Source organism: Mastomys coucha, unplaced genomic scaffold (assembly GCF_008632895.1).
Source record: "Mastomys coucha isolate ucsf_1 unplaced genomic scaffold, UCSF_Mcou_1 pScaffold21, whole genome shotgun sequence".
In the NCBI taxonomy this organism is placed as follows: domain Eukaryota; kingdom Metazoa; phylum Chordata; class Mammalia; order Rodentia; family Muridae; genus Mastomys; species Mastomys coucha.
The window spans coordinates 90880634-90901538 of NW_022196904.1; the positions used below are offsets into that span (position 1 = coordinate 90880634).

At 42.9% G+C, this 20905-nt stretch overlaps 1 protein-coding gene across 5 annotated transcripts in view; it reads left to right on the forward strand.

Annotated features, from left to right (window-relative positions):
• Positions 1 to 47: 47 nt before the first annotated feature.
• The window catches only part of Numa1 (nuclear mitotic apparatus protein 1), a 74824-nt gene continuing 53966 nt past the window's right edge, over positions 48 to 20905 (forward strand). For 2 of the 5 annotated variants that reach the window (XM_031387606.1, XM_031387614.1), the window contains exon 1: positions 65 to 234. The gene's annotated coding sequence lies outside the window, so the exon portion shown is untranslated. Of the gene's footprint in view, positions 375 to 20905 lie in introns of all 5 variants that reach the window. The other 3 variants (XM_031387611.1, XM_031387608.1, XM_031387613.1) reach the window with 3 other exon arrangements.

Genomic DNA, 20905 nt, shown 5'->3' on the forward strand with positions numbered 1-20905 from the left:
AAGTCCGGGATCCGGAAGTAGTATTACCCCCTTTTTCCCCTTTACAGTGGCCCTTGTACTTCCTTTTCCCGGGTCCGCCAGAGTGCCCGGCAAACTACAGCCAACTGGGGCCAATGAGAGGGCGGCGAGAGGGGGCGGGATCATAGTTTAAACTAATTGTGTCTTCACGGTGCGAGAAACAACTTGAGGTGAGGTGTAGTCCGACGGGCTCGTGGCGGAGCTGCGCGCGGCCAGGTAACCGGCACGGGCCCTTGGCTGGCTTGCGGCCTGTGTGCTCTCGGGATGACTAGGCCTAGAAGGGGTGCTGCTGACCACTCCGATGCGAGAGAAAGGTCTTCGTAACCGAGGGTGAAAGGAGAACCTACCGGGGTCAGGTTTGTGGGAGCCGGCAATGTTCGAGGGGGTGGGTCTGCTTGGGGGCTTGTTAGTGTGGGATTGTGGTTGAGGATCGCAGGGCATGGGGGTTGTGAAATATTCAAAGGATTGAACCTGAGGGTCCTGTTACGCCAGGTGCTTGTTTATTGTTAATGATAGCAGCAGTGGCATCTTCTTAGCTTCCAGTGTTTCTGATATTTTTGCTGATATATGAGGATCATCTTTTTAATTTTTTTAACAACCTTGCTCATGTTTTATAGGTGGCGACCCAGAGGCTTATGTTTACTTTAGTAAGGGCTGCAGTTGGTTCGAGCTTTGTTATATTTGGGGGTGTTGAGCGCTGAACATAAAGATGGGAAGGGACTGTGTTGGAATGCACTTTCTATGTGAACTATGAACTTACCTGCCTTACCTACTTCTTGGGTGTGAGAGCAAATCAGATCACACTGTTTTTGCAAGCACCTTCAAGAGTACAAATGTAAGATATTGTTGTTTTTGTATTTTTCAAGACAAGGTTTCTCCTTTCAGTCTTGAATGTCCTAGAACTCGCTCTATAGGCCGGGCTGGCTTTGAAGTCAAAGATCCGCTTGTCTCTGCCTACCAAGTTCTGGGATCAAAGGTGTGCAGAGCCATGCCTGGCTGGGTAACCTCTTTTGCTTACTTCTGGGACCACACTTGTCATCTGTCTTACTAGAATCTTTTTCCGTATTTGTCTGCCTTTCTAGGTAGCGAATATATATTTGTCTTGATGGTGACTCAAGACTTGAGTATGTCATGGTCATTGCTGTATGTCTTGGAATGTCGCACTTTCTTGGGCTTAAGGGAATAGAAGCCTAGCTTACTCATTTCCTCTGGTACAATTAGTTTGTTGTCCTCCACCATCCCTATGACATTGAGACATAGGTAGGTTCCTTGCCCAGATCACATTCTCTATAGTGTATGTCAGCTGGTGGGAGAGTGTGGGGGTCTCCTGGGTCTAGGGCAATCAAGCATGAGGGGCCTTATTTCTAGGGCCCGCTGCTGGGTTGTTTCATCTGCCTTGTTGTTGCCCTCTAAGATGGGGTCTTTTTTGTTTTGATGCCCTGGACAGTGGATGATGGACAACTGGTTAGGCCCTATAGGATCCTTAGTAGAGAGAAGGTTCCCTCTTTATTTTATTTTTGATAGTCTTTCCTTCTGGCATCAGAAGGCCTCTCTCCCTCTAAATAGCCCTGTGGATATAAGCAAAGGCATACAGGCTGTCTGTGTAAGTATCAAGTCTCTTGTCTTGTCCCAATTCTGACACTTTGGTTAGAGCTATTAACCAAATCTTCTCAGCTTTCTGGGAAGATGTTCCAGCCAGGAGTGGCTCTGCCCATATGATCTCAGTGTTTGGGACCACTGCTGTAGGAGCATACCTCTGTCCCTCCTGAATGAAGCTACTATCATCAGTGAAACATATTATCACTGCATCTATCAAAGGGGTGTCTTGAAGATCTGGTCTGGATGTGGGCCAGAATGTCCAAGCAGTCATGCAGTGGCCCGCTGAGGTCTGGGTCAGGCAGCAGGGTTGCTGGGTTTAGGGAAGTTGGGGCCTGAAAAATCTTTATATCTAGGGAGGTTTAAGAAGAGAGACTGGTAATGAGTCATTCTGGAGTTGGTGAGCCATAGATTGGGGTTTGGAGGGAACTGTTTAAATACCCCTTTGATAGCATGAGCATAGTGGTGGGTAGGCTCTGGCCAAATGTCAGTTTGCCAGTGTCCTTGACCAAGAGGGCAGTCGCATCAATAATGCATAAGCAAGGGGGCCAGCCTTTGGCTAATAGGTCTGATTTCTTTGAGAGGTAGGCCACTGGTTGATGCCAGGGCCCAAGAGTCTGACTCAGTACCCCTTTTTATTATCCCAGATCTTTCTTCCACAAAGAGATGGGCTTAGTCACATCCGGCAGCCCCAAGGCTGGTGCAGAAATTAAGGCCTTCTTTAGGTGTCAAAGGCTTTCTGATGTCCCTCTGTACACACAAAGCTCTCAGGGGCCCTTTGGTAGCCTCATATAGTGGCTTAGCTATTTTTGTTTGTTTGTTTGTTTGATTTTTTGTTTTGTTTTGTCTTTCGAGACAGGGTTTCTCTGTGTAGCCCTGGCTGTCCTGGAACTCACTCTGTAGACCAGGCTGTCCTCGAATTCAGAAATCCGCCTGCCTCTGCCTCCCAAGTGCTGGGATTAAAGGTGTGTGCTACCACCGCCCGGCTGTGGCTTAGCTATTTTTGTAAAACCTGCTATCCATAGACTGCAGAATTCAGCGGACCCCAAGATTCCCTTACCAGGTGGGGGAGTCTTGGCTTCCCTTCAGACATTCCTGTTTTGTCTCTGCTGCCACCAGGAGGCCATCCACATACTGCAAAGGAGTCAGGTTAGGGTACTGGCCTCTGTACTCAGGTCAGCATGGAGGGCCTCATCAAAGATGGTAGGCGAGATTTTAAATCCTTGGGGCAGATGGGTCCAAATCAGCTGTCTACTAATCCTGAGCTCTTGATTGTACCATTCAAAGACAGAGAGGTCTTGGGTGCCAAGGGTAAGCTAAAGAAAGCATCCTTTAAATCCAGCACCATATATCATTTGCACTCAGGCGGAACAGCACTCAAGAGGGTGTAGGGATTAGGGAATGTTGAATAGATCTCCATAACATGCTTGTTTACCTCTCTTAAGTCTTGTACCAGTCTATAATTATTAGTTCCGGGCATCTTGACTGGCAGAAGGGGAGTGTTCAGGCTAATTGAGATGGTCGCAGGATCCCCACATTTAATAGTCTCCTGATATGGGGGGTTATACCTTCCCTGACAATCAGGGGCATGGGGTACTGGACCTTTATAGGCTCTACCCCCTGTTTGAGCTCACTCCAAATTGGGGTCTGATGATTAGCTGTCCCGTCTCCTCCCGATGCTCTCTGCCCAAGCATTGGGGAAGTGATCTAACCAAGTAGTAATTCATCCTCTGAGGTGGGGAAGGCCTAAAAAACAGCCGATACTGTTCAGCCAGAGTGGTGGTTAGGACATCAATAGGCTTCCCCTCTGAATCTAATAGTTTGGTTCCCTCTGGGGATAAATGTAGTTGTGCCCTCATTCTTGTCAACAAATCTCTCCCCAAGAGGGTTGGGAGTATTCATGTACAACAGGTACCCTGCCCACCCCCAAGTCCACTGTTCTTCAGGTAGTTCACGAATATTGCTGAATTCCTGTTGGCCCTTGGACCCAGGATTTCTTTGAAGAGACTTTATCTTCAGGCTTCAGCAAAACAGAATGTTGAGCTCCACTATCTACAAGGAAGCTGGTGGGTTTCCCCTCTACTTTTTTTGTTTTGTTTTGTTTTGTTTCCAGACAGGGTTTCTCTATGTAGCTCTGGCTGTCCTGGAACTCACTCTGTAGACTAGGCTGGCCTCGAACTCAGAAATCCACCTGCCTCTGCCTCCCAAGTGCTGGGATTAAAGGCATGCACCACCACTGCCTGGCTCCACCACTGCCCAGCTCCCCTCTACTTTTAAGGCTACTATGAGCTTGGGGAGGGGGTTTCAACCCCATCCTCCTGTTCTTCCTCTTTGTTTCCATCTTCTAAGGCCATGGTTTGAATAGGCTTCTTTTTCTTGGGGCATTCCCTGGCCCCGTGGCTTTTACAATAAGCACATTGGGCCAGGCAGTGGTGGCACACGCCTTTAACCCCGCATTTGGGAGGTAGAGGCAGGCGTATTTCTGGGTTTGAGGCCAGCCTGGTCTACAGAGTGAGTTCCAGGACAGCCAGGGCTACACAGAGAAACCCTGTCTCAAAAAACCAAAACCAACCAACCAAACAAACAAAAATAAGCACATTGATTCATACCTCCTTCTCTGGAAGCCATCTGTTTCAGGCATCTCCTACGGTCTTCTGGTGGCTGTGGCTGCCAGCAGGATCTTTGCCAGGTTGAGAGTCTGTCTGTTGCCTCTGCTCTTTCACCTGTCTTTAGTCCATTTGTTTTCCTGCCTTATCTGCTCCTCTGTACCATCCCTTCCATTAAACACTTTCTCTGCCACTATCACTAAGTCTCTCAGACCCTTTTCTCCTAACTTCTCAACCCTCTGGAGCTTTCTCTTGATAACTGGTGCTGCCTGGTTAATAAAGGCTAGAGTTGCCATTGCTTTTGCTCCTGGTGATTTAGGATCCATGGGGGTGTATTGTCGGAATGCCTCCGTGACCCTCTCTAAGAAAGCTTTGAGGTTCTCATTATCTTCCTGACTAATGTGATATACTTTGGCCATGTTAGTGGGCTATCATGCAGCCGCCTTGAGACCTGCCAACAGAGCTTGATGGTAGCCCAAGAATCTCCCCTTACTTTCAACAGTGTTAAAGTCCCAATCTGGGTGAGTTAAGGGAAAGTCATTATCAGTAGCTGCTTGGTTATTGGTGGGTTCTCCCGTGGGGTCAGGAACCAGTTTCCTGGTCTCTGTCTAGATTCTGTCCCTCTTCTGTGGTGAAGAGAACCTGAAAAAGCTGTTGGCAGTCATCCCAAGTGGGCTGGTGGGTGAAGAGGACTGTCTCCAAGTGATTAATTAAATCTTGAGGGTTGTCTAAAAAGGGGAGTTCTGAGTCCTCCAGTTATACAGGTTACTAGTGGTGAAGGGCTAATAGTGATCATTGGCTGTCTCTGCTGTGTGTAAGGGCAAGACGACAGACTCAGACTCCAGAGGCAGCCCCTGGTGGCTTCGTGTTCCTGTAGCAGGTCCCACTTTCCCTGCCTGTAGCAAATGCTGTTCCCTCTGAGGGGTAGAAGAAGGTGAGGATAGAAAGATAATATCCTCCTCCATTCTTCCTTGAAGGACCAGGTAGACGGATGGTCCAGAAGGAGATGGGTGGTCCAGTGTCTCTTCCTTTGTATCATTGGGCTTTTTGCTAGCCAAGACAAAAACTTCTGCCTGTTGTCTGGGTAGAAAAAGTTTAAACCAAGAGGGCCAGTCCTCTAGGAGGTCTTGCTAGACCACTACAAAGTATTTGGGTGGCCAAAGTTTGGGTTTGAAAATGACTTTCTTGGTCCCTTGGACCATTCCCAGGTGAAAGTATCCCTCCTGGGGCCAGCGAGTGTTGAAGGCGGGCCATCCTGACTTGCAAAAATGTGGTTAGTTTATCTTTTCCAATGGTGACAGAGATTCTGTCCCCTAGTTTCAACATCCTTAAAATGGCCAAGAAACAATTTTAGTGGAGTTGAATATGCTTGTCCCATGTTAGCATCCATCAGAGTCAAAGTCGCCCTGTAATGAGAAACTCAAGGGTAGACAATTAGTCCTGACAGTGAGGACAACAACCAAAACACAAGAAAATTTCTTCTCTCTGTCAGGAAGGAACAAGAAATAACCATAAGGTGGCATCCACGGCTCTCTGAGCCTAGCATCCAATCCTAGATTGAGACACACCAAGGTCTCCTGATTGGGGTCTTCCAGCTCCGTGTGGTTGTGGCCTCTCAATGCATCAGCTTCTGCTATCTCTGACCACAATTACAGATTCAAAGCCAATTCTCAAAGTCTGACAGATAAGGCACCACTCAGTTTACGTACAAACAACGACACAGACTGCAGCGCTGACACCCTAAGCCAAAGTTCACAGCGCTGTGCAAGAGACCTGGAATAGAACAGAATTACACACTGACAGACATAGACCATAGTGCTATGCAGATACCTGGAACCAAAGCTACCTGGGTGCCACCAGGAACTAAAGTTACTAAAGTTACCACAGTGCTGCGAGAACACACAAACCTATGAACAGAAATTACCAAGATCCTTCGGGTTGTTAGTCCTGGGAGTCGAGGAGGTTTTACTGGCCAAACACCAAAATATTGTGCCTGTGCCTGTTCTCAAGACCCCGAAACCATCAAGGAGCCGATTCTGATGTGACTGCACAAGGGTCTCTTTTATTCAAGCTTAAGCTCGGGTTCACTCACATCTGACCCTGATGCAGCAGGATGGGCAGGTGAAACAGCCCCAAGTCCTTAGCAGGACAAGGTTTTATAGGAAATGTCTAGTAAGCAGGGGTTCACAGTCTGGCAAGCATCTAGTTGAATGACTGTTGTAAGCTGACAGGTGGGCACTGAGACAGTCAGACTAATCTTAATTGGCTATTGCTAGGAAGTATCTAGGGAGTGACTCTAGGGTATGGGCCAAGGACAAGCCATTGGGTCCTTCCTGGTACTTGGGTACAGCTTAGATTCAGCTACAGATTAAGGTCTCAGGCTCTTTTTCTTTTAAGATAGAAGCCGGTCCCAAGATGGAGTAGGTTTGGTCTTTCAGTGCATGCTAGGCAAGCACTATAGCCCATTTTTTGGTGATGGTATTTGTTTTAATTTCAACTATCCTTTTTTTTTGTTTTGTTTTGTTTTTCGAGACAGGGAAATTGCCTCCCGAAAACATAATTTACTAACTTGATTTAATCCATATTTATTTATATCTTTCTTTTTTTTTTTTGTGGCTTAGTCTTTTGTTTCCAAAGTCCTGGGTTTGTCAAGTCTTCCTACCCTCAGGTCTCTGTTATAGGCAGGAAGCTTTGCTGGTGAGGAAGGGGGTGAGGGTGCTTTCTGCCCTGTCTCTGTGTAGGGTGCGTGTTCAGATCAAGCTTCTGAAGCTTTCAGGACAGGAGTGGGGAGATGTGTTCTGTTTCTGGTGGTATTTTTCTCCTTTAGAGGAAGAAGCACAAAAGATTCTTTTGTTGGTCCAAGTTCAAGCACGTGATGACTAATTGTAAGGTCTGAATCTTAGTCTAAAGCCAGTCCTACTCTCTTAGAGCGAGATTTTACCTGATGGCTCACTAAGAAACATTTCTATTTGGAAGTTTATTTTTATTCATTTATTTATTTATTTTTGTTTTTTTCGAGACAGGGTTTCTCTGTGTAGCCTTGGCTGTCCTGGAACTCACTCTGTAGACCAGGCTGGCCTCGAACTCAGAAATCTGCCTGTCTCTGCCTCCCAAGTGCTGGGATTAAAGGTGTGCACTGGGGCTGGTGAGATGGCTCAGCGGGGAAGAGCACCGACTGCTCTTCGGAAGGTCATGAGTTCAATCCCAGCAACCACATGGTGGCTCACAACCACCCGTAATGAGATCTGATGCCCTCTTCTGGTGTGTATGACGACAGCTACAGTGTACTTACATATAATAAATAAATAAATCTTAAAAAAAAGTATTTATTTAAAAAAAATAAAGGTGTGCACTGCTACCACCACCCAGCCTCATTCATTTATTTTTAAATATTTATTTATTTATTTTATGTATATGAGTACACACCAGAAGAGGGCATTGGATCCCATTACAGATGGTTGTGAGCCACCATGTGGTTGCTGGGAATTGAACTCAGGACCTCTGGAAGAGCAGTCAGTGCTCTTAACTACTGAGCCATCTTTCCAGCCCTGGAAGTTTATTTTTATTTGTGAAATATGGAAGTGGGATGAATGTCTTGAACTAAGGATTGTAGAATTGTTAGGATGCGCACACAGCCCTACCTCAGATGCCTAACCAGAGCTGAGCAAGGGCTGTTCTTCCAAAGGACCCAGGTTCAATTCCAAGCACCCACATGGCAGCTTACAGCTGTCTGTAACTCCAGTTCCAGGGAATCTGACACCTCACACAGACATACATGCAGACAGAACACCTGTGTACATATGATAAAAACAAATAAATTTTAAAAATCACCTTTATTTATCTCTAATTTGTATACAGTAAATTTCACTTAAGATTTGATAGCTATATACAGCTGGGAAAACTTGTTGCACACAAGACATTTTCTGAGACATTCAGAAATTTCTTCATTTTTCTTATAGTAGATCTTTTCTTTTAAACTGGTCTTGGGAAACCACCAGTCTTCTGTTTGTCAGTACAGATTGTTTTTCTAGAATTATACACACACACACACACACACACACACACACACACACACACACGTGTGTGTATATATATATATATATAATTCTATGTATATATGTATATATATATATGTATATATATATGGCTTCTCCTGTAACATTTTTCTTTCCTCTTCCTTCTCCTTCTTTTCTTCCTCCTCCTCTTCTTTTTTTTTTTTTTTTTTTTTTTTTTTTTTTTTTTGACTAAGTGCTCTGTAGCCCTGGCTGACCTGGAACATGTTATATAGGCCAGCCTGACTTTAATATCTAATTTTAAAACATTTTTCAAAAATTCATTCTAGTGTTTGTATCTGTTTGTGTGAGTACCCATGCCACAGTGGAGGTATGGCGGTCAAGTGGCAGCTTCTTTCTTAGTGTTTTCTCCTTTCACCCATAATTGATTTCAGGGAGCTGAACTCGGGTCACCCAGGCCATCTCACTGTGAACATGCTTGGATCCTCCTCCTTCCGCCTCCCAATGCTAGGACTCCAGGTATGAGGAGCGAGCTCTTCTTAAAATTTTTTTTAATTGAATATATCAGTAGTCTGTTAGATTCCATTGCTAGGTGTATTTCATTGTATAGCAATATCGAATTTGTCCTTTTTGTTTTTGTTTTCCTGTTACTAGGAATAGAACCTGGGGTCTCATGCTGGACAACTGAGCCTGAGCTTGAGCTATACCCTGGCCCTTAAAACCTTTCTCTTTTACTCTTTGCTGGGGCTCAAACTCAGGACCTTGAGCAAAATAGGCAAGTGCTATACCACTGGGCAACATTCCCAGCTGATTTGCTACTGATAGACATCAGTATTTGTGCTTTTTGGTTGTTATGGCTAAGATTTCTTTGATCACTCATGTACAAATACTTGAATAGTCATGTATTTCATTTCTTTTTAGAGTGGAGTGGCTGGATTTTTGTATGTCATGTATATATGTTTAACTTGTAAAGAAATTACCAAGTTTTTCAAGGTGGTTATACTGTCTTGTATTTCAGTAATATTGTATAGTGTATGAAAGCTAAATATATAGTGTATGAATTGCCAAATATGTTTATTTTTTGTTTTTGTTTTTGTTTTTTCCAGACAGGGTTTCTTTGTATAGCCCCGGCTGTCCTGGAACTCTGTAGACCAGGCTGGCCTTGAACTCAGAGATCCTCCTGTCTCTGTCTCCTAAGTGCTGGGATTAAAGATATGTGCCATCACAGCCTGCCTGGCTGCTAAATATTCTTGCCAGTATTTGGTATTAGTATCTTAGGTTTCTGCTACCTTTCTTTAAAAAACTGTCATTGATTGATTGATTGTGTGTTACTATACATGTGTGGAGGTCAGAGGCAACTTAGGGACATGGTTCTTTCCTTCTACCTTGTGAATTCTGAGGAATAGAACTTGAGTCCTCAGACTTGGTTGTAAGTGCCTTTACTACTGAGCTGTCTTACCAGCCCTATTTTTTACTTCTTACACAAGTATAGTCTGTCTCATTGTAATTATAATTCATGTTTTCCTAAACATCCTAAGCATCATTCTCTGTTTTTGTTTTGTTTTGTTTTGTTTTTTATAATTTTAGGAATTCTTTTTTTTTTTTTTTTTTTTTTTTTTTTTAAGATTATTTATTTATTATATGTAAGTACACTGTAGCTGTCTTCAGACGCACTAGAAGAGGGCATCCGATCTCATTACAGATGGTTGTGAGCCACCATGTGGTTGCTGGGATTTGAACTCAGGACCTCCTGAAGAGCAGTGAGTGCTCTTAACCACTGAGCCATCTCTCCAGCCCTCATTCTGTTTTTGTGTTTTGTGTTTTCTTCTCTTGAATGGATCAGTGTTGTTTATTTTTGGAGACAGGATTTCTCTGAGTAGTCCTGGCTGTCCTGGAACTCACTCTGTAGACCAGGCTGGCCTCAAACTCAGAAATCTGCCTGCCTCTGCCTCCCAAGTGCTGGGATTAAAGGCGTGCACTGCCACCACCACCGGGTGGATCAATGTTTTGATCCTAGGATGAAAAGTGTAATTTTACTTTACTTGTTAATTTCCAGGCCATAAGTGTTATGTAAATTTGACCAGTGATAGACTCTTGTACATACCTGTGATTTTGAATAGATAGAAGGAATTTTCTTCCTCCTTTGTTAGATCAGCAAGACAAGCTTCTTTATCTTCTCATGGAAAGGTTCTTTTCATAGCCTATCTTTCTGCTAAGAGTAAATTTTGAGTCTCAGCCTCTGCACAGTGATCTCATTGACTTTTGTGGGTTCAGGATATGTAACTGGCCTGGAGTGATGGCACACACACCTTTAATTCTAGCACTTATGAGACAGACTAAAGCAAATGTCAATAAGTTTGAGGCTAGCCTGGTCTATATAGAGAGCCAGGCAAACCAAGGTTATAAAAAGTAAACTAGCGGGCAGTGGTGGCGCACGCCTTTAATCCCAGCGCTTGGGAGGCAGAGGCAGGAGAATTTCTGAGTTCGAGGCCAGCCTGATCTACAGAGTGAGTTCCAGGACAGCCAGAACTACACAGAGAAACCCTGTCTCAAAAAACCAAAAAAAAAAAAAAAAAAAAAAAAAAAAAAAAAAAAAAAAAAAAGTAAAAGAAAAAGAAAAAAGAAAAAAAAAAGAAGTAAACTAGACCTATGAGGGTGCCATGTATTTCTTTTTTAAAAATTATTTTATCTTATGTGTCTTAGTGTTTTGTCTGCATATATGTCTATATATCACATGTGTGCCTGGTATACAAGGAGTTCAGAAGAAGACTGGAGTTCTTCAGAAGAAGACTGGAGTTATAGAGAGTTATGGGTGTGGGTGCTGGAATCAAACCCAGGTCCTCTGGAAGATCAGCCAATGCCTTAACCATTGAACCATCTCTATAGTCCCTTTAAATTTTAACTTAAAAATTTAAAAAGGGGCAGAGGCTGGGAGAGGTGGCTTAGTAGTTAAAAGCTCTTGCTGATCTTCTAGAGGATGAGGGATCAGCTCCTAGCACCCATATTGTGGCTTACAAATATCTATAACTCCAGTCCGAGGGGAATCTGATGGCCTCTGTGGGCACTGCATGTGTATATACATATATACATAAATACATACATACATACATACGTACACCCAGGTACATAAAATGGAAATAAAAATAAAGACAAAATAAAAAAAAAGTCTTATCACCTTGAAATTTATTAAAAGTGTGTCCATGCCCAGGCCCAAGAGTCACCTCCAGTGAAATAAATGTAATACTGAAGTATGCTATGAAGTTTGTTGTTTTCTTTCATCATAATCCTGTTAGCAGGAAAATACGTCAAGTCAAATAGAATAGAGGACTTACCAGTGGTTGATGGCCTGGTCAGTCCTGTGCTGGGTGAAGTAGGACCAGGCCGGTCAGCTCTCTGAGTCTCCCCTTCCCCTTTAGTCACAAGGGAGTAGAAGCAGAAGATGGCTGAGGTCCTCCCTATTCCCAGATGCCTTGGTTGAATGACCTGCCTGTCGTCGGTCCTGCCAATGTGTTGGTGCTATAAGCTGCTTCAAATACCAGTTTGTCTGTAGTGTGTGCTCACCTAATCACTTGGTATTCAGTGCCTGTTCTAGGTTTATGGACTTAACTATTTCTGTGATGTTTCATTTTTAGCCACGTTAACTCCTAACACATATTCTCTTATGTCTCAGTAAAGTTTCATTTGATAAGTTGTTGAGAATTTGTTATTTGATAATATTCTTTGGCTATTCACCCAGCATCTTAATCACTTTAAAACTGTGATAGTTATTTGGAACTCTGTCCTTTGGAAAGAATAAAAGCATTTTTTCACTTGCTAACATGCTCACAAATGTGAGACAAGAGTCATTAAAAGCTTTACTTACTGAGCCAGTACGTCATTGACTCCTTTCTGTGTTTTGCCCAATAAATTAGTAAAAGACTAATATATATATGTATATACACAGACACGTGTGTGTATATATATATATATGTATATATACATATGTACATGTGTGTATATATATGTATATATATACATATGTACATGTGTGTATATATACATATGTATGTGTATATATACATACATATATATGGATAGTTTGCTTGTGTGTGTGTGTGTGTGTGTATGCATATGCACTACTTTTGTGCTTTGTGTCCAAAGAGGCCAGAAGGTAGTTTCAGATCCCCTGGAACTGTTGTTAGAGATAATTGTGAGCCACAGTGTAGGTGTAGGTGTTGGGCATCAAGCCTGGGTCCTCTGAAAGGGCAGTACTCTTAACTGCTGAGCTGTCTCTCTATCCCCCTGTCATATATTTCTGACACTACTAAATTGTTGAGCTGTGAGATAATGCAACTTTGAGTTGGTTTCTAGCTTTAGGGTTTCCTTTCCTTTCTTTCTTAGCTTGCTTTTGCAGTAGTGGATATTGAATCTAGGGTCTCTGCACTGAACTGCAGACCCTCCCTCCCTCTGTCTTTCTCTCTCCTTTTTTTGAGACAGGGTCTTTTTAACCTTTCACACCAGGTTCTTTTCCTTCTTTTGAGCTCAGTTTATTTATCTATGTGTCAGTTAGGTGCAGTTAGCAAAACAGAAACCATATGCCAGTTATTTAAGAGTGACCTCAATAAAGGAAATAGTTTGGAGCCTTGGTTGGAGGGCTTAACAAGCCAAAGGAATCTTAAGGAAAGTAGTTTTGGTATATTAAGTGGCTTCCTCATCCAGAATTGGGAACAAACAGAGAAAGGTTATCAGACTCAAGAAGTCTAGAGGGATATAGAACAGCTTCTCTGGAGAGTGTATGTTGCCTGGTTGCCAGTAGTTTCTTAGGAGCTCCTGGGGAGGTCCCTGGAGTAACCAGTCTTAGTGCAAGCCTGCCCAGCTGATTGAGCCAACGAGGTGCACTTTAAGGTTGCTTCTAGAAGTTTAGAAAGAAACTGAGAAACTGATGGAACCAACTCCTATCATCAAGAAGCACTAATTAACAGTAGGGAAGAAGTTATGTGTATAAGACAGAGAGAAAGAGACAGAGAGAGACAGAAAGAGAGAGGGAGACAGACAGAGAGACAGACAGAGACACACGGGGGTGGGGAGAAAGGGAGAGCGGGGAGGGAAGGAGATTAGTTAGGCTTGCTTGCATGAGCTCGGGCATATTACTTAATTAAGCAAGGGTAATTTACTAGTAGCTGTATCACTGAAGACTATGGCTCTTCCCCAACAACTGTCACTGCTTCTAGTTTCTCAGGGAGGGGTGGAGCCTCATGAACTCCCCCATTCTTCCTGAGTTAAACCACAGTCACATGTCCTATAACTGCCACTCTTTAGCTCTGTTTTTGTTTTCTCATGGGAGGGCCATGAAAACCTTTCTAGTCTTTTACAGGACAGACAGTCTCTGTGTTCATAAGAAACCTGTAAGAAAAATATTGCCCATAGTGGAAAGGTTGTCACTTGAACTCTAGATGGGACAGAGCTATCAAAGACATTTAGGCAGTCTCACGGTATTTAGTAGAACATGACTCAGTGCCACCTTTGAAAAGCAAAGTCAAAGGAAGAAGGACCATAGTGGAAGGTCTTAGAAGTACTTTTCTTTTCATTTTTTTTAAATGTCTGCATGTTAAATTTGTGTATCACATTCACACACTGCTTATGGAGGCCAGAAGGTGGCATTGGATCCCCTGGAACTGGAGCTAGTGTAGCCACAGTATAGGTGCTGGGAATTGAACCAGGATTCTCTGGAAGAACAGCCAGTGTTCTTCTTTTTCTTTTTTAAAAGATGTGTGTGTGTGTGTGTGTGTGTGTGTGTGTGTGTGTGTGTGTACATTGTAGCTGTATTCAGACACACCAGAAGAAGGCATCAGACCTCATTACAGATGATTGTAAGCCACTACGTGGTTGCTGGGATTATAACTCAGGACCTCTGGAAGAGCAGACAGTGCTCTTAATCACTGAGCCATCTCTCCAGCCCCGAGCCAGTGCTTTTTAACTGCTGAGTGTCTCTCCAGCCCCAACACCTTGTACTTCTAAGACCTTCCCCTATGGTCCTTCTTCCTTTGACTTTGCTTTTCAAAGGTGGCACTGAGTCATGTTCTAGTAAGTACCATGAGACTGCCTAAATGTCTTTGATAGCTCTGTCCCATCTAGAGTTCAAGGGACAACCTTTCCACTATGGGCAATATTTTTCTTACAGGTTTCATATGAACCTAAATAGAATCTTTCATTTTACATTTCATGTGTTTGATTGGTTCTTTTATTCTAAATTACATATATATTTACACTTAATTCTGTTAAATGTACTTGTTCTTGATAACAGCAGACTTTTTCCTTTTTAGAATGATATTTTGAGAGAGGGTTTTACATGGTAGCCTAATCTGTCCTGGACTTAAGAATCCTGCTTCAAGCCGTCCCTAGAGTGCTGGGATTACATGTATGTGCCACCATACCAGATTTAACATCTCTCCCATCATATAGAAAAGCATGCTGTTGCCTGTCTTTTATAGTTTTAAGAAATTAATTATTTGCAGATAAGGTCTCATGTAGCCCAGGCTGACCTGGAACGTACTCTGTAGCTGAAGATGACCTTGGACTCGTCTGATTTTCCTGCCTCCACCTTTCTAAGTACTGAGTCTACAGGCATTTGCAACCATGTCTGTTTTATCCTTTACAGTTTATTTTTTATTATTCTTAGCTTGTTGTTGTTTGTCTTACTATGTAGCCTTGGCTAACCTGGAACTTGCTATGAAGATAAGTTGGCTTTAACTCACAGAGATCTTCCTGCCTCTGCCTAAAAGTGCTGGATCAAAGGCATGTGCCACCATTCCCTCTCTCACAATTTAATTCTGTAATGTATGACAAGCAGGTGTCATAGGTCTTCATTCTGAGTTTTTTAAATAAAAAAATTAAAGGGAAATTAAGTGTATAGCTTGTTTGCCTGTATGAATGTCTGTGTGTAGTGCCCTTGGTCAGAAGGGCATGGAATTTTCTATAGGATTGAAGTTACAGATGACTGTGAGCTGTCATGTGGGTCCTGGGAACTGTTGGGTCTTCTGGAAGAGCCCTCCTCTCTGTTGAGCCCTCTCTCCAGTCCCTCATTCTGACTCTTTAGTAAAAGGCAAAGCATGAGAGGTTTGAGAAGTATGCTCCCTTGTACTATAGATCTTACCCTGATTAATGGAGGTTTTCAGGGACTATTTTTTTCCACCCTTTCCTCTGATAAGCTGGGGGAGGAGCTACTAGGAAAGGCAGTATTTTGGCTGTCATTGATAAGGGAGGAGTAAACCAAAATTATGGCTAGGCTGTTAGGTAGTCAGTCGCTCTAAGGGACCACTTGGTAGAAGTAGAATGATCTAATGCTTGTAGGAGGAAGAGTGGCATTAGTGCACAGCATGATCCTGCATTGAGGCTTCTCTTGGCAGCTGTGCCATGTTGCCTTTTCTTTCTGTCTTATTTAAGGTCCAGTTTCTTTGAAGTCAGTTCAGGAAATGCCAGTGACTCAGCCTTGCAGATTTCTTCTGCCTTATTACAGCTGAGGACTGGTTTGTCTGGTAAGGAGTAAGACTGCATATATTCCAGCACACTTACCTGACCACTTGAATGTCTTCCAGTGCCTTGCCAGAGATATATGTTTTTCAGACTATTAAGTTTTTGGTGCCCTGTGGCAGGGTGGATGCACTATGACCTTAACATGTCTTTCACACCCATGGCTGTAATCCTAGTACTTGGGGAGGCTAAGACAGGAGGATCAGGAGTTTGAGGCTAGCTTGGATTATACAGCAGATTCCAGGCTGCAGGCTCTATGGTGAGACACCATCTCAAAAAGCAAAACAAAGCAAAACATGAGATTCAATTTAGAGCATAGTATACTTGGTGCCTTCTTTTCATTCCAACATTTAGGAGGCAGGTGCATCTCTGTGAGTTTAAGACCAGCCTGGTCTAACTACATAGCAAAATGAGACCCTTTTTTAAAATCAACGTGGAGGAAATATATAAGTATATTTGGTGGTTTGTTAAGGAACCTAAATCTAAAACACAAAGAAGCAAAGCGCAATTCTGCGAGGCAGTGTATAATTTACACTTGGTTGTGTTGTCTAATCTGTAAACCCTTTAGGAATTGTGAGATCCCTTTAGTAGCTCTTGGAATAACTAGGGCAAAACTTTGACAGGATGATGGGGTTTGAAAGAGGGTCAGAAAGAAAGACACGTGGTTATTTAGGTAAGCTATGATTTGGGCTTCCCATCACACTATTTAGGTTTTATATCATGAAATATGAATAATAGTTCTGTGGTATTCACACTTTTCTACTAGGAAGTCTGATGCTAGAGAATATTTGTTTAAGCTTCCTAGAGTTCTAGAAACTGTTGCCAGCATCGAGCCAGGTGCTTAACTTTGAAAAATTTTCCTCATTTGCGAGACAGAAAAACTACTAAAAATTATTTAAAAGTTTATTGCGATGATCACAGTAAAATATTGTATAAATAGTTGGCTGCCTTTTGGAGGGGCCGGCATTTCCTCATTTTGCCATATGGCTCACTGGAACACTCATTCCTATGGCTTGCCTGACACCTGAAGGTTTGTTTGTGCCTCTTGGATAACTGAAGGATCAGAATGAGACAGAGGTAGAATCATGCACAGAAAAATAAGAGTGGCTGGATGAGTTTCATCTGCTCTGGAAAAGTGAAAAATAAGGGTGACTAGTGGCTAGAGGCCATACAGTGGACTGGGAAACTTAGGCCACACAGGTTAGACCTGATGCTTGAGAAAAAATACTGCAAGGCTTTTGAGCCATTGAGACACCTTTAAAAAGGAGAGTGTGTACAGACTTCTGAGGGATTTTTGCCTGATTTAGACTCTGGAATCTTCACAGGTAGGGCTTCCTAAAAGCTGACCTAGTGGGGGTATGGTTTGACATTCTTGCCACGGGAGGCCAGTTTCTTTGCCCAGTGACTCTTCTTGCTCTGTCATTGACTCACCCCACCAGCCTGGCCCTCATTCTTCCCTTCTTGCTGTATGATCCAGAGATCCAGGGTCGCCTAGGATGATGGGAGTCTTGAGTTGCCTAACAGTGGGTGGGATACAGCAGTGAACAGCACTCTCATCCCTTTGCCTCTTCCCTGAGCAGAGGCAAGTTCAAGTTCACACTGCTGTGGCTTACTGTCCAGGCTAACAGGGGCTTTCTACCAGGAGGTGAGTCAAGATGGGTCCTGCCCTTTCTCTGCTTTTATACGGATTGGCTTTCTTTGCCCAGGTTCTCTGCTGCTTTTCCCCTGATCTAGGTTCTACAAGATGTCTGTCATGAAACAAACAAGTACTGTAGGAGGGGGGAAGTATATAATATACATTTTTCTAATTATGGGAGAATGTCCAGAGGTTTTCATTGGCCTATGCTGTGTAGTAGTTTGCCCCGAACTCCCGTGAGCCAGACACTAAACATAGCCTTGTACCTGTTAGAGTCATTGTAGAAATGTTGTGGTTGTAAGCACATTTCTCAGCTGGATGATAGGAGCTATTCTGTGTGCATGACTGCCCTGTGTTAGCTCCCATCCCTTTGCCAGAAGAAAAAGACAGTGAAAAGCTGGAAAGGGGAAGCTGAGTAGATAACCCTGTGCTTGTCTTTTAGGCAGGGAGTAAGTATACCTGGGTTTCTGTACTCCTGCAAATTAGTGGTGTGACCAGGGATCAGTTGTCTAACTTCAGTAGACTGGAGTTCCCTCATATTTAAACAGACAGCTTGGATTGTACAGTCTTGGAGAACTTTTCCAGAGTCAAAATTAATGTGATGTGATGTGTGTGTGTGTGTGTGTGTGTGTGTGTGTGTGTGTGTGTGTGTGAGAGAGAGAGAGAGAGAGAGAGAGAGAGAGAGAGAGAGAGAGAGAGAGAGATGTGTATTTAGTATTAGCCAGTTAGACTCCCAGTTTTCCTGGCAACATCCAGAGCATCATAATTAGGAGGCAGCTAAACATAAGCCTTCTTTTCTCTGTCAAGGCCTGATCAGGGTATTGACTCTGGCCATATCAATGCCATAGAGTGTTTTCATAGCCTGTTTGATCTGGTGCTTGTTGGCCTTGGCATCCACAATAACACAAGTCTTCTGTCTTCTTCATGGCTGACTCGGGTTGAGGAACCTTGATGGCTTGTTTTTTCTGGGTGCGCTCTTATTGAGGGTATTGGGTGGCCGCTAGAGCTTCAGGGTCTTGGGCCATCAGAAGGTAGGTGCGGATTTCTGTGACTGTGGATACCTTAAAGCACTGCCTTCTTGGCTTTTTTTTTTTTTTTTAAGATTTGTTTATTTATTTCATGTATGTGGATATACTTGTCACTGTCTTCAGACACACCAGAAGGTGGCATTGGATGCCTATTTCACATGGTTATGAGCCACCATATGGTTGCTGGGAACTGAACTCAGGACCTCTGGAAGAGTAGTCAGTGCTCTTAACCACTGAGCCATCTCTCCAGCCCACCTTCTTGGCTTTTAAGACCTTCCCTTTGACATTGGTCAGAACCTTACTTCTCTTGCTTCTTTGCTTTTGGTGCCATCTAGGCAAAAGCCAAGTTTGTTTTTGTTTTTGTTTTGAATAATGGTGACATATCATACATACTCTGTCCTCTCCATTTGTAAGTCTGTCTCACTCAAAATCATGGTGTTACTCAGCCTTTACATTTATTCTGGTATGCAGTTGTTGCTCTTCCCTCCCTCCCTCCCTTCCTCCCTCCCTTCCTCCCTCCCTCCCTCCCTCTCTCCCTCCCTCCTCCCTTCCTTTTCTTCTTCTTTTTAACAGCAGTGCTCAGAATTGAACCCACAGCATGCATGCTAGCAAGAACTTTACCACTGAACTAAATTTTACAGCCCCTGAACCAATCTTTGAGTATCTTTAAAGGTAGCAGTCTTCACTTGTAATGGGTAGATTCAGTTTTTAGAACCATCAGAAATGTCATGTGTCTAAGAATTAAGCAAAGAAATATCTTCTATATATCCATCCATCCACCTGTCTGTCCATTCATTCATCTATCTTATCTTTTTCTTTCTTTCCAACTCTATCTATCTATCTATCTATCTATCTATCTATCTATCTATCTATCTATCTAATCTGCCTACCTACCTACACCTATCTATCTATCTATCTATCTATCTGTTTATTTTTTGTGACAAAAAGGTATGGCTGACTATTATACACTTAGTTTTTCTTTCTGCTTCTCATATGGAATATTGTGTGAAGGTAGTTTTGGTAAATGTTTTAAGCAGTGATTAAAAATGTAGGTACATAGCTCCATATTTTTTTTTTACAATTCTCATATGGTTTAATAAGATGGGGAAGTATTTGAATAGAGCTGCTTCCCTGTTTACTCATTCTATATATGTTCTTGTTTCAAGATCAAAGTGACTGGGTAGTGAAGAAAATTAGCCCTTTTTTCTGGTAGTCTTCTGAAATCACAAATACTTTAAGGGTCAAAAGAAGGGTAGGACATATACCTCTAGGAAGCTGTGCCTACTGAGCTAAGGCAGGTCCATTTCTAGAAGAACCACCAAGAAGACTGAAGCATTTTCAGTCTGACTGCTAGTCCTCACCAGTAGGCTGAAGCAGAGGGTTGCAAGCACATATTGTAGGAGAATCACTGATTTTTCTTTTCTTTTCTTTTCCTTCAATAGTTGTAGGTTTGAAGGTAGATGGAACAAACAGAGGGCTACAACTGGATGTATTCAAATATTCCAGTCATATACCAGTGTTATATATCTGATCATCTATATGCTCCTGACAATAGTTGAAATTGGTTAGTTAAATAAAGTGTTTGGCAGTCTGGCCAAATGATCCTGTTGCCAAGCATTGTATTAAATAAGCATTCAAATTTCTTCTTCTTACTGTCTTGTTTTTCTCCTTTTTTTTTTTTTTTTTTTTTTTTTTTTTTTTTTTTTTTTTTTTTTTTTTGGTTTTTCAAGACAGAATTTCTCTGTGTAGCCCTGGCTGTCCTGGAACTCACTCTGTAGACTAGGCTGGCCTCGAACTCAGAAATCTGCCTGCCTCTGCCTCCCAAGTGCTGGGATTAAAGGCGTGCACCACCACTGCTCAGCTTGTTTTTCTTATCTTTATGTTGAGTATCAAGATGCTAAAAGTTTTAGATCTGAAAATCAGGTAAACATAAGAGGTTTGAGGTGCTCAGCCAGATGTGATGGAGTCTACCTTAATTCCACTAGTAGGAAGGTTAAGGCAACAAGATTGTCAGAGTTTAAGTCCAGCATGTTCTGTAAAGTGAGGTCCAGGCCAACAAGAGACAGAAAAACTCTGTCTCAGAGAGGGAGAGGGAAGAAAGGGGAAAGGGGTAGAGGGAAGAAAGGGGTAGAGGGAAGGAAGGATGGAAGGAGGGGGAAAGGAGGGAAGGAGAGGAGAGGAGAAGAGAGGAGAGGAGAGAGAGAGAGAGAGAGAGAGAGAGAGAAAGAGAGAGAGAGAGAAAGAGAGAGAGAGAGAGAGAGAGAACAAACTCAAAAACTCAAAGTTTGAAGAGGGGATGTATCTGTATAAAGTGTACTGGGGTAGCAGTGGAATTTCTTTTTACCCCTAAAATTATAGTGACTTTTCTGCTGGCAGCCAGTGATGGATCATCAAGCACAAAGTTGCTGTTTAAAGAGAAGCAGCCCCAGGACTGCTGCCCTGAAACACAATCACAGGACTTGCTGTGGTTGGGAGAAGTTGCTCCTTAGGAGGACTATT